General features: G+C 33.2%; 1 protein-coding gene across 2 annotated transcripts in view; it reads left to right on the forward strand.

Moving 5' to 3' along the window:
- The window catches only part of LOC111055568, a 125,942-nt gene that overhangs the window by 53,058 nt on the left and 60,714 nt on the right, over positions 1–12,170 (forward strand). The window contains exon 3 of one of the 2 annotated variants that reach the window (XM_039424425.1): positions 6,350–6,382. The exons of the other annotated variant lie outside the window; for it this stretch is intronic. The gene's annotated coding sequence lies outside the window, so the exon portion shown is untranslated. The remainder of the gene's footprint in view (positions 1–6,349; positions 6,383–12,170) is intronic. 2 annotated transcript variants of the gene reach the window in all.

The following is a 12,170-nucleotide window of genomic DNA, read 5'->3' on the forward strand; positions in this document are numbered from 1 at the left end:
GAACTCCTAATCAATTCCAACAAACAAGGTGACTCTACAGCCTCAATGTTGACACATCTTTGATAAGAGAAGTCAGTAATGACATCATCCAAATACGTGACAAGATGCACAAAACTTCGTTTCTCTTTGTGTGAATAGCGCGTAGTTCTGCTCTTAATCTCTATTCAAATTTACAAAACCAACAGAATCCTCACAGTGCCATAATATACAATATGCAATGGCCTAAGTTATCGTAAAGTGTTCAAAATATATGTAGCTATCGAGTATCGTCTTCTTCATATGCATGTCCGCTTCAAGACGGCTACCATGTTGGCTAGCTTCACCCTATTCACTGCTGCACGAAACAATTCCGCGGTGTTCATGGACACCAGGCTCTCAATCTTCTTCATCCATGGAATTATTCTTCGTTGTCGAGTATAATGCACATGTATTTGGAGGAAAGTTATGTTCTCACTGATATTCAAGATAATGCACGCGCTTCATTTAATCCTTCGAGATGGAAGTAACAGAAAGAAATATGATGTATACCGTACATTGAGATCAAGAAAATACTTCACATCGTATCAAAAGATGAACAAATGTAAATCAATTTGTCATAGATTTCTACTTGCCCTTGTAGAATAACAATCACATTTATTCCAGTATCCTACTTCGGTAGGTTTACAAGGAAATTCTTCGTGCACTTTTATTGGTAGAATAGTTTGATGTGAATTTGGCATATCATTGCTACTTCTTTAAAAGTGACGTAGCTTCCATTTCAATTGTCATCTTGAGTATTGCTCGATACTACTACTATAACACATTTGATCCAAGAAAGAAACCCATAGCAGCTCAAGTAGAAATCAGCATTGATGACATGACAAAATAAATTTTATGTGTCAGTACTCTATTATTATAATTCCATCACAGATGATCAGCATCAAAACACTCAACGAACTGTTACAAAATATCAACAAAATGAACACTAAAATTTTTCATAAAAAATAGAGGGACTCTTTTTTAGGACGCACAAACAAAATAGTAAGAATCCTGTTGGTAGGCAAATAATACAATATAGTTCATTGCTTCATCATCCTCTTCGTCTCATTCTCAATTGTTTTCACCTTTAGATTTGAAACTGACTGAAAAACGTAGATCACAAAATCGGACACAAAAATGCTGAGTTCAGAGACAGGGATTGTTCTACTGAAAGCAAAAACTCCTACATTTTAATCAACAAAATAAACAGAAACAGCCAGTATTTAGATAAAATCAACATTTACAACTTTAAATCACTCAAATCCATTATAGCATGAAGTATTCTTTTATCAACCAAAGAGAATTTCCAAGAATACAGGTATATGATAAATGTATAATTTTAATATTTTTTTTGTTCTACAGGCATTGAGAATTGATTGATTTATTGATTGCCTTTATTAAGGGCGGAGTTAGGACTCCAGGTCCTCTCTGTCACACAACCCTATGAGAATATGAGAGATAAAGTTCCTAGCGTTATCCATGAGAAAATTCTTATAAAGATAGATAATCTCTCAAGTTAGGGATTTAATTTAAATATTAATTTTCGTAGACTTTCAAGAAGTAACAACGAGAAATCAAGCAGTATTATAATTTTTGAGTTTAAGGATGTTGCACACCACCTTAAAACGTAATTAACCAATCATCAAGTTTGACACGAATAAGTTATTGGGCATTTCATAGAAGGACCTTGAATCAATAAATTTCTCTACATTAATGTATCAGATGGGGAAATTATTTACAAAACTTAATTTCAGCTGCAGTTATTGGATTAAGTGCTTTGTGCCATTAGTCTATCGTCCGCACTTAGTAATAAAAACTTTACTGCAGAAAGCACTTGATCTAGTGAATGGAACAGAAATCCAAGTTACATTCCAGCTCTGTCAGTCACATATCAAGTTTTGAAATAGTAACAAGAATAATCGAAGGTTAAAAAAGCGATCAAATAAGTATATGATAATGGTAAAGAACTCTGCTCAACTTAATTAAATCAATTACTTCCTACATAAGTGAAATCATAATTTTCTAAAAAAATAGATGAGTAATAAGATACAAATTGAAGCTACAATTCATTCTTCTTTAATGGGGAAATGGTTTTTTTGTGATACAGAATCAGAATATGATTGCTTCCAGAATTTTAACCACAGAGATTACATAGTTTGGCAATAATAGCAGAATATAAATATTTTATGGCCTAATGGAGATTATCTCAAAAACGGCATTTGACTTGTAAAGTTGTCAATATCATATTATATTACTTGAAAATAATAGCTATAAATTACATTACAGAACTGAACAAAATAAAAAGCAAAAAAAAAAATGAGTTGAAGGTTCAACATTCAAATCGAACACTTCAAACATTCGAACATTCAAATCATTTAGCCAAATCCTCTCATTTTCTTCACATTTAAAGTTGATTTAGCCAAATCCTCTCATTTTCTTCACATTTAAAGTTGATAGTTCTCTATAATAATTGTTCGCCACTACTGGAGACTTCCTAGAAATAACGATCGAGAGATTGATTGACTGCTATATTTTCTTTGAGAGGTCTAAAGAGACCTATGGCAAACATCAAATTACAGAGAGTTCAAATGGAAGCATTGATATTTGTTGCACTGGTAATATTGTTGATAGGAGGTGAACTTACTATCTACTTTTCATACCAGAAGATCAGCATTGGCAAATGTGTGACAAGCTCCAAAATTATACAAAAATTAGGATAAGGAGTGACACCTTATAGTGCTTATAAATTAGTAGATTGGCACGATTACCGGCATTCTGTAATAGGAAACGCAAGAGATTCCGGTCAGACAGGAAGACCCGCATTTGTGGAAAAAGAGTGCGGCGAAATGATATGTGGCTACCAGGTTACCAGCAAACAATGATTTAGTGAGTGAGGGCGAATAAAACCGAAACTGACAGGAGCGTGCGATAATACGATTAGTGGGAGTGAGCGAGAAAGTCAGTGTGTTCTACAGAGGAGATTTGTATTTATTAGTTCGATTGAGTGCTTTGAATCCAGTTTTGGTTGATTCAACTGAGTGAATAATTAATAGTAATCAATACTAACTCTGGTTTGGGAGAAAGTTGTGGGGCGTTCCTCAATGTCTTTCTTCTGCACTTCCTGAAACACAAGTGGAGGTTTTTAGGCGGAAGTCGTTCACACTCCGCTGTAAGTAGTATTTGACTACACTTCTTGAGTAACAGTGATCAAGTGCCAGTGCAGTGATCAAGTTCATGTGAGTTAGTATTTCAAAATGCAGACAAAAGTGTAACTAGTATCATAGAGAAACAATAGCGTAAGTAGATATCCCATGGTATAGGGCGTTTATGTCGCAACTTTTACTGTTATCTCAAGTCGACGTAGTTCTTTCCCGTGATGCTGTGTGACGCTGGTAGTCTCTCTCATATTGTGCCGTTCATACACTCTCACCCCGCCAAAACATTAAAAATCGAAAGTAATCGACAATAATCGGCTTGAGATAACAGTAAAAGTTACTTACGCTATTGTTTAATAGCTTAAAAACGCTATTAAACAGTAAGAAACACTTACGCTATTGTTTCTCTATGCTAGTATCTTGAAAATAGGAGGTTTTGAAGTGCTAGTTCCAATTACCAAAAAGAAAGCTTTTCTTCTTCGAAGAAACGGGAATTCATCTTGAATCTCACTTATTCTAATCAATAAAATTATTTATTGGAAGATTTGTTCATTTCAATTTTGAAATGAATTTTTTTTTCAATAAATTGTCCTTTGTAAACAACCATCAATTGTCTTCAGGAACCATTCGAATATATTGTAATTTACCAATTTACTACCGATATAAAGTTTATCACAGTGAAAAACATTTGGGAGAAAGATTCCGAGGACTAATAATATAGTTGCAAGTGAACAGAGTTTGTTGGATTATTGTTGGTCCCCGCAATGTTTGCGTTGGTGGTTTTCAAGGTGAGTCCCTGTGAACTCCACTTATTTTACCAATAATAATTTTGTTCCCATTACTGCGAGTTCAAAGAGTCAATTTAAATCACGACTAATTCAAGGATCAAAGCAGTCAAGATATTGGAAGTTTAATTGAATGTATTTCTTCTTACAATGTTTGTTCTGTGGAAGATTAATTCATTTAAAACAGAGTCTCCCTTGTGCAATCATAATTTATTCAAAACCAATTTCAGCTATCACAATTTTGATAAAGATAGGATTCTATTTTCCAGATCAGAGGGTTTCCATTATTATTCAAATATTATAACCAGTTTATGATTTTTATAGCTGATTATATCTCTGTTGCATATCCATACTTTTTCACTAATGAAATAAAACTTGAATTTTGAAAACACTTTTATGAAGTGAAAATGCACACTGTAGTGACGATCGTCTCAACCTGTTGTGGGTCATCATCAGACTGTGGAAACTTACTCTCTTTTTTTATTTGACTATATCTTTTGTATTGCCAGTAAGTTACTGGATATGTATGAGGATGTTGCTTGTGAAGTTTTCAGGAACATTAAAAAACTAATCAAATCATAGTTTAGTTATAATTTGTTATTATGTTCTTAGTTTTTATTCAAGTACGAGTAGATTGGTGACACAAGTGTGAGAATCAATTAACTCTTTTAAATTTTATCTGCCCGTTATCTCATGCTTACTTGATGCTAGTGGATAATCTCACAGATTCACTACCATCAATAAATATAATTTTAGTCCTACAACTTTCTTGTCAAACATTCCAAGTCTAAAGCTGCAAATAGAACCTTATCAAGTTTCTGTTAAAAACTATAAAATCGATGATCGACTGACCAAAAACAAGCTCTGAAATTGAGCTGACAAATTGCCGAAGCTTCTAAGAAGCAGATGATGCTTTATAGCTTATTCCAAATGTGTACTGGCAAATTTCCCATTCGCTTCAAAGTATGTTGTTCTTGATTCGAGCCAAATTTATCAAGGGTAATGGACACTTTCATGTTGAACTTCCGTATTGAAGAGTTTTCTATTATTGAGTAAAAACTACATTACAACGTCTGATTTCTTAAAAAATTTTGAGAAACCAGTTTTTTTAAGAAAAGTAGTTTGTTTATCAATATGGATTTCTTCAACATCATCGTCTTCACAACACAGAAAATTTCGTATTAGTAACTCCTATCCGATACGAATGCAATTCGTATTCTTGATGTATTTTCTTTCAAGTTGATATTGTTATGTGAATTACCAAGGCGTTTTAGATTCTCATGAGATCAAAGAAAAGAGGGGTCAATATTATTCAAGTATAATTTTTATCATCCCACAACACCTTTATTCTATCCTTCGTCTTCTTCTTCAAATTCTCGATTTGTTATTCTTTTTCTCTCTTGTCAGTGCTAAAAATAATCTGCTTCTTTGTAATCCCTATATTCATCAATATTAGTGTAAGACTCATAATGAATTTGACATTGGAAGTGTTATAATAACCAATTCCCTAGGGTGAGAGCATTGGAAATTCTAGCTGAGGTTCAAACCATGTTACTCACTAATTTGCAGACTATTCAGGTGCTAATCATATTCTGAAATCAGAACCATGTTTCGGCATCAGCACAATTCATGATTATGATTTCAAATTATGCGTATTATCAGTGAGAGCCTACAGTTCAATCATCAACACAGATCGCAAGTATGAAGCGGACGGGGATATAGTGCTATCTGATATAGTGGTATCTATATAGTGATAGAGGAGTCTGGTAACACAGGAATTCCGAACTATGGTGTGAATAGAGTATTCAGAACGATAAGAAAGACCTTCGTCTGTTTCTAGAGATTACAGTGGAAGATATGAGGAATGGCATGAATGATTCTGAAGTTGAAGACGTGCCTTGCTCAAGATTGATAGAGATAGTAGTTTAGTTGGAGTTCAGAATCTTCTTTAAAATACCATGCGGAGCTGTTCTGTGTGCAAATTGGATTTCTGATCAGTAACTACAACTCTGAACCAAACTATAATAGACACTGAATGTGGCACACTATAATTTCCAATAATACTGAGAACTGCCAACATTGGGGTAAATAGGACAATACTATTGAGAGTTTGGCCTTTCCCTTGTTTTTGAAGAAAATTTCACTTATATACAATACCATAAAATAGCTGTAATAGAAACTGAAGTTCTGAAGGTAAACATACTTAAGATGAGATACCAGAGTGGCACATGATTTTAGATTGGTAAGTTAGGTAAGATAGCATTATAGGTAGTAAATAAGTAATATCTGAATCACAGTAATAGATTGTATGATTAGATGATGGTCAGTTTTAATAGCAAAATATCGATGTCAGACATTATTGTAATTAATGTTTCTTCTCTTTTTATATAGGTAAGCAGTGGATGATTGCGATGTGCTGACACAGTGAGTTTTTATTGGTTACGATTGCTTGAATTTTTCTTCAAATTACGATTGAAAAGTTTTTCCTCAAATAAACTCATAATAAAGCAAAGACAGTCAATTTCTTTAGTTAGACAATGAGAAATTGATTTTGTACTAATTTAGGGAACATCCTAATCTCTATTATAATTCTTGAAAAAATGCTTTACTAAAATTCATAGAAATGTATTTTATTAAGACTTTGAAAATATTGCAACTCTTATAACTTATTAAGATTAATTTTCTTTTTTTCTATCTAAGAATTCAAACTTGAGTTGGAGCTGAAAGATACGATAAAAAAGGTGGAGAAAATATTAATTGTTGTCATCAGTGTCAAACGAAAGTCAGAGCAATATTTTTGTTGAAATTATCATAGTGCTTGAATACAGTTTCCAGTAAAATAATAATTTGCTTTTAGTAAGAACCTAAGAACTCTTCAACAAAACTATCAGAAACACCATAAATAACCTGAAAATGATAAGTTCAGGGAAGTATGCATCCTTGAAGGAGTTTGTTTTGATACTGTGAAATCAGAAAATTATAAATTGCTATATTTATTCAATTATGGTTGTTGAATGTGTACAAAGCACATGTATAGGTCAGGAGTCAAGGTCAACTGAATCCAGTAACGCGAGCTGCTTGTAACTGTTGATATAAACGCGATGTAACCAGAAATTTAGAAAGTTAATTCCGACTCTGGAGGTTTCAGCACTATACAATGATTCCTAGCCAAGTTTATGCTCAAATGATGATATATCCAGCTTGATTACCGGCTAACTTCTCAGCAAATAAGTTTCTCCAACTTGAATGGGTGTGACGGCAGAATACTGTAATATAGGCCTAATGTGCACTTCTCATAAAAATACCATTTTCTAATATTCAAATACAACCTGTTCTCTCACTAGAGAAATAATATTGACATCGGAAGTGATCATTACCGTTACGTTCTGCAGATAGTTCCTATTTTCTCTGTTATTGTTTAAAAAGATGGTAAGCGGACATCCATGATGATAATCGTGCGCAATCGTGTTTGAAATCTTTAGAAAGTTTAGAGGCAACTGTAAGTTTGCAACCGAATATTCACATAAACAATCACTACATGTGGAACACCATTCCTCACTCACGTCATGAATAGAGTGTAGACAGATGAATTATGTATTTGAATCATTGAATTTTATGAGTACTTGGTGGATACCATAGTTATGAGAATGAGGATTAATTTTAAAATGATTTTAAATCAGATTTAAAAACTTTTTTTCAAATTTATTTTGATATCTATTTTAAAAAGTGCATTTTATTGCAAGCCTGTCTCAGAAGCATGATGAATATCTCTTATAAGATGAAGTTGATACCTCATCCTATCTAAAAAGTGACAACTAAAGGCCGGTTTCCGAGCTTTTAGGTAAGTTCTAGACTTTAAACAACTGGAGTCAAAAAATTGGCTTTTCAAAACGGGGCGTTGTCGCAGTGAATAGTTGCAGCAAAATAAATCTTCATTTTCTCATTTCTATAATTGGAAACGTTTTTCCTTTGAAACATTCCTAAATAATTCAAAATAGCTGAAACTAGACACTATTTTCTCTTTATTTTATTTTGTGTTCAATTCTCTAGTCTTTTAAAATTTAATTTAAACATGACTTTGACTATGACTACGACTAAGACCCGTTTCGGAAAGCCAATTTTCTGACTCCAGCTGTCTAGAGCTTAGCTAAATCCCGAGCTCGGAAACCGGCCCTAAGTGATTGACTAATATCAATACAGTACAATAAATAGCCTTACACTTTACATGAACATTATTAAACTTCCTTCTTCTTAACAGAAGATCATTTGAAAATTTGTCTTCTCTGACAAGCACATGCAATACAATAGTACACAATGTGAAGTGCGCACTGGATTTATTCATTTTGTAGATTATTCAAAAGATTTGAAACGGTAAAGTCATGAATGGAAGAATGGGATCATTTCTTCATCAGTGAAATAATCTGCAATTAAGATAGATTCTTGATAATTAATTAGAGCTTGGAATTGAAAAAAATTAATCTATGTTCAAGAAGCTAATTAGTCGCATCACTATTTAATTATTCAAACTAAGCAAGTGATTGTTCTTAATAATGCGTAATTTTTGAACAACAGATTATGTTAAATGCATTTCCGACCGTAGACATTTTGAATGCTTGCCTATATTGATATGCAGCGATTCAATATTGAGCTTTATATGAAAAACAAATGATTTTTTGATATTTTTTTCAAATAAGTAATGGAGAGTTTTTCCCGGACGATAGAATGTGGAACGGAGAGTTGGGAAATCGTACCGTGACAGCTATGAGCTATATTGGAGAATTCGTAAATCTAATTCCATATATCAGCCAGTTAGTTCACTGGAGCGTTGAAAATATTTTGAGAGAGATGACATTAGCAAGAGAGGTAGGCCTACGCCAAAATCAATATTTAACGGGGCCGACTTTGATTGACGCATTTCACGCCGACTGTTTTTGATTGAATTAAATATTGGAGTTCCATTTAACTTGTCCTCATCGTGAGGGAGTTCCAACTAAATGCCAGCCTTTTAACCTTTGACGAGATTGTCCACGTGCCTCATCGAAATGCAATAACCCGGTTTGGGGAATCCGAGATTAGGAATCAAAATCAAAATTCAATAATGGAATTGAAAAACTCATCAATGAAATTAAATCAATGATTGTCAATGAAAAATTCATCAAACAGGTAATTGGAAGGAATAAATCGGATTCGTTGTGATTGGCTCAGTCACAAATTGAGAGACAAAAGGCCCAGAGTTTAATTTAATTAAAAAAGCCGACTACCAGAGAGCTGTATAACTACATATAGCTATATATATATATGGCTGTATAACTGTATATTGAATTTTCTTCATACATGTAGTGGAAGTGATCGAAATTTTTTGATTACTTTATAAAATGAATGTAAGCTTACCAAAAATATACTGTATATCCCTAGCATAGTGCTTCTATTCCAATTCGACTTGCTTCCAATCCCAAACTTTCAATTTGTCATTCATAATATGTGTGAGTCTTTCATGATTTATTATGAAGGATTATCAATCAGTTGGGAATATTACATTTTGAGATTCACCATTGACTGGTAATACAGTACAGAACCGAAAATTTATATAGTAAAGGAGACCATTATGAGAACATCTCACTGTGTAATACATAAACATTACTATATTCTCATTGCTGAATGTGACATAGTCGAACAACCATTGGAGATACGCTCTATAGTAGAAAAAGTAGAATTACTTGAAACAAAAAATAAATGTCAGAAATCCCGAGGAAGGAATAAATTGAAAGTACAGTTACGGTAACGACAAAAAGGAATGCGCACAAAAACGACAATTCCACCTGATGAACTGAAGAGAAGGACAAAACCATCTTGGAGCGTTGAAAACTTTGGAAGGACGGTCGGCGTCTTTCAACAGGCCAAAGGAGTAGCTGAGTACACCATTAGGCCTCATGATACCCGAGCAGAAAAAAGGAACAGCAATAAAATTTGTAGGATTCCTTGATTTACGTGTCATGTTTGTCGAAAGATAATAGAATTCATGGCTCAAAATTATTATTGCTTTTTGTTGGAGAGTTTCGTTCGAAAGATCAACTTTCTTCCACTGCATCTTTCTTATTCCAGCCCAGTATTCCGTAATTGTATTGTAAAGCAATCCTCTGGAAACTTCTTAATTGCGCAAGGTTCCAGATTGCTTCGCATCTCAAAGATAGTTTCAGTTTTCTATCACGACTTTTGTATGTATGTTCTGAGTTGAATAAGAGAAGTGAAATTTAAAGGAAACCTAAGAGATGAAATGGGTTCGTTATCTAAAGGTGTGATCTGCTAACTTTCTGTAAGACTATGAGCTCTTGAAAGCTTTAGCACATCAAAGACAATGAATGACAGAACCGTTAGCGCCCTCCAATCAGAATACGTAAATTGAGTCGCAGCTTCGAACATTTTGTTAAGAGCAGAAAAAATTGAATATATAAGAATTATATTCGATACAGTGAGATCAGTGGGAGCTCATTCAATATAGAAATATTGAATATAAACAGAAGAATATAGAAAGTAGAGATTAGACTATACTTGTGAAATTTAAACAAATTTTTTAATTTATCAATATTCTTATATCTGTATGCTCAATTGTTTTATTCGAGACAAACATTCGAAAATTCAATCAACAATCATGAGTGTTCCCATAAATGTAAATTAATTATCAATTGAACATTCGCTTTAAGACGCGAATCTCTTACTCATGACATTTCTCTGGCATGAGTAATGATGATTTGGGAGCCACCTATAACGATGATTACATAATAATTAATTATCATTAATATTATCATATTCATTTGGCAAACCCTGTGAGTACTTAGAAGAAGTACTTAGAAGAAGTACAAGTCATTGCTCATTTCTACCGTTGAAAAATTCAATCGCTACATTTACTTCACAAAAGAAATCAGTACGTAGATAATAAGATAATATTAGAGTATATGAGATATACATGTACAGTAAACAAGGATCATACGATATCAATTTAAAAATGGTCTATCCAGAGTTCCAGACAATATATCAGTCCTGTAAAAGATCAATCATTAAAAAATGGTTCATCCAGAGTTCCAGAAAAAGTATTATTCTTCTGCTTCTACCAGATCATTCATGTTAGACATGATTATTCGAGTGCTTATGCTTAATCTACTACAAAACCGAAACGAACCATCAAGATTTGTAGCTTGTCGTTGGAACATGCCTCTTCCAAGCTAGATTTCAGGTCCTGGCACATAATAGAACAGAAACTAATGTGGAATATAAACCAAAACGAGGACAGAAATGGAATTGGTGTTGGAGAGGCGGCTTCTCCGAAATTAATACCGAAAGGGTGGAACAGAATAACAGGATGTGAGCGGCCGGCCTATTTGAACTACAATATTTATAGCAAGAAGGTTTTACGGCTCCATTATCCCTTGTAATTAGTGGGTAGTAACAGCATCCCCGCAAAATGGAAACTCCGCCCTTAAAACCAATCCTATTCGGCTTTATGTTTGTCTTGGCCTAATAATGGTTATGGCTGCTCTGTTTTTGTCCTGCCATATAGGCCTACTAGAGAAGAAACCAATACACTAACTATTACATGGACAACGTAACTTGGTTTTCATGGTCTCACTACAACCAGAGAATGCACATACAGTCACGGTTTAGATTCTGTTCACAGAGTTCTGGGTTGATGCGTAGATCATAAGATGTTAAAATATTCTAAAATTGAAATTGAGAGGTGAATTTAAAAACGTTCTCATAAAAAGTATAATTATCCTTTAGTCCATACAAATTTTAGACTGTAATAAAACAATTCAATTTATATAAATCGAAATTGAAATTGTAAATCAAAAACAAAAGGAAATTAGGATGATTCACATGCCACATATATTAGTGTAGTCTTGAATTTTTTCTATCAAGAATCGGAATACCAATAGTATCATCCAACACAAATACTGATAGCCTACTTAAAGTGATTCTTGTGTAATCTTCCCTGTAATGTTTGTTTTAATAAAAAATCAACATTAATTCTAGTATTGAAAAATATAATATTAGTGAGAAAAAGTAAATACATTATCATTTGAAAATGTATAAATAAGAAAAACAATATAAAATGAGGACATCTTGAAACAATTGGATACACGTTTCCTCTCCTTATCTTATTTTGAAGATATCTATATATTCTGTTTATTTATCTTATTCAGTTTACACTCAAATG

This window comes from Nilaparvata lugens, chromosome 3 (genome assembly GCF_014356525.2).
Source record: "Nilaparvata lugens isolate BPH chromosome 3, ASM1435652v1, whole genome shotgun sequence".
Classification (NCBI taxonomy): Eukaryota; Metazoa; Arthropoda; class Insecta; order Hemiptera; family Delphacidae; genus Nilaparvata; species Nilaparvata lugens.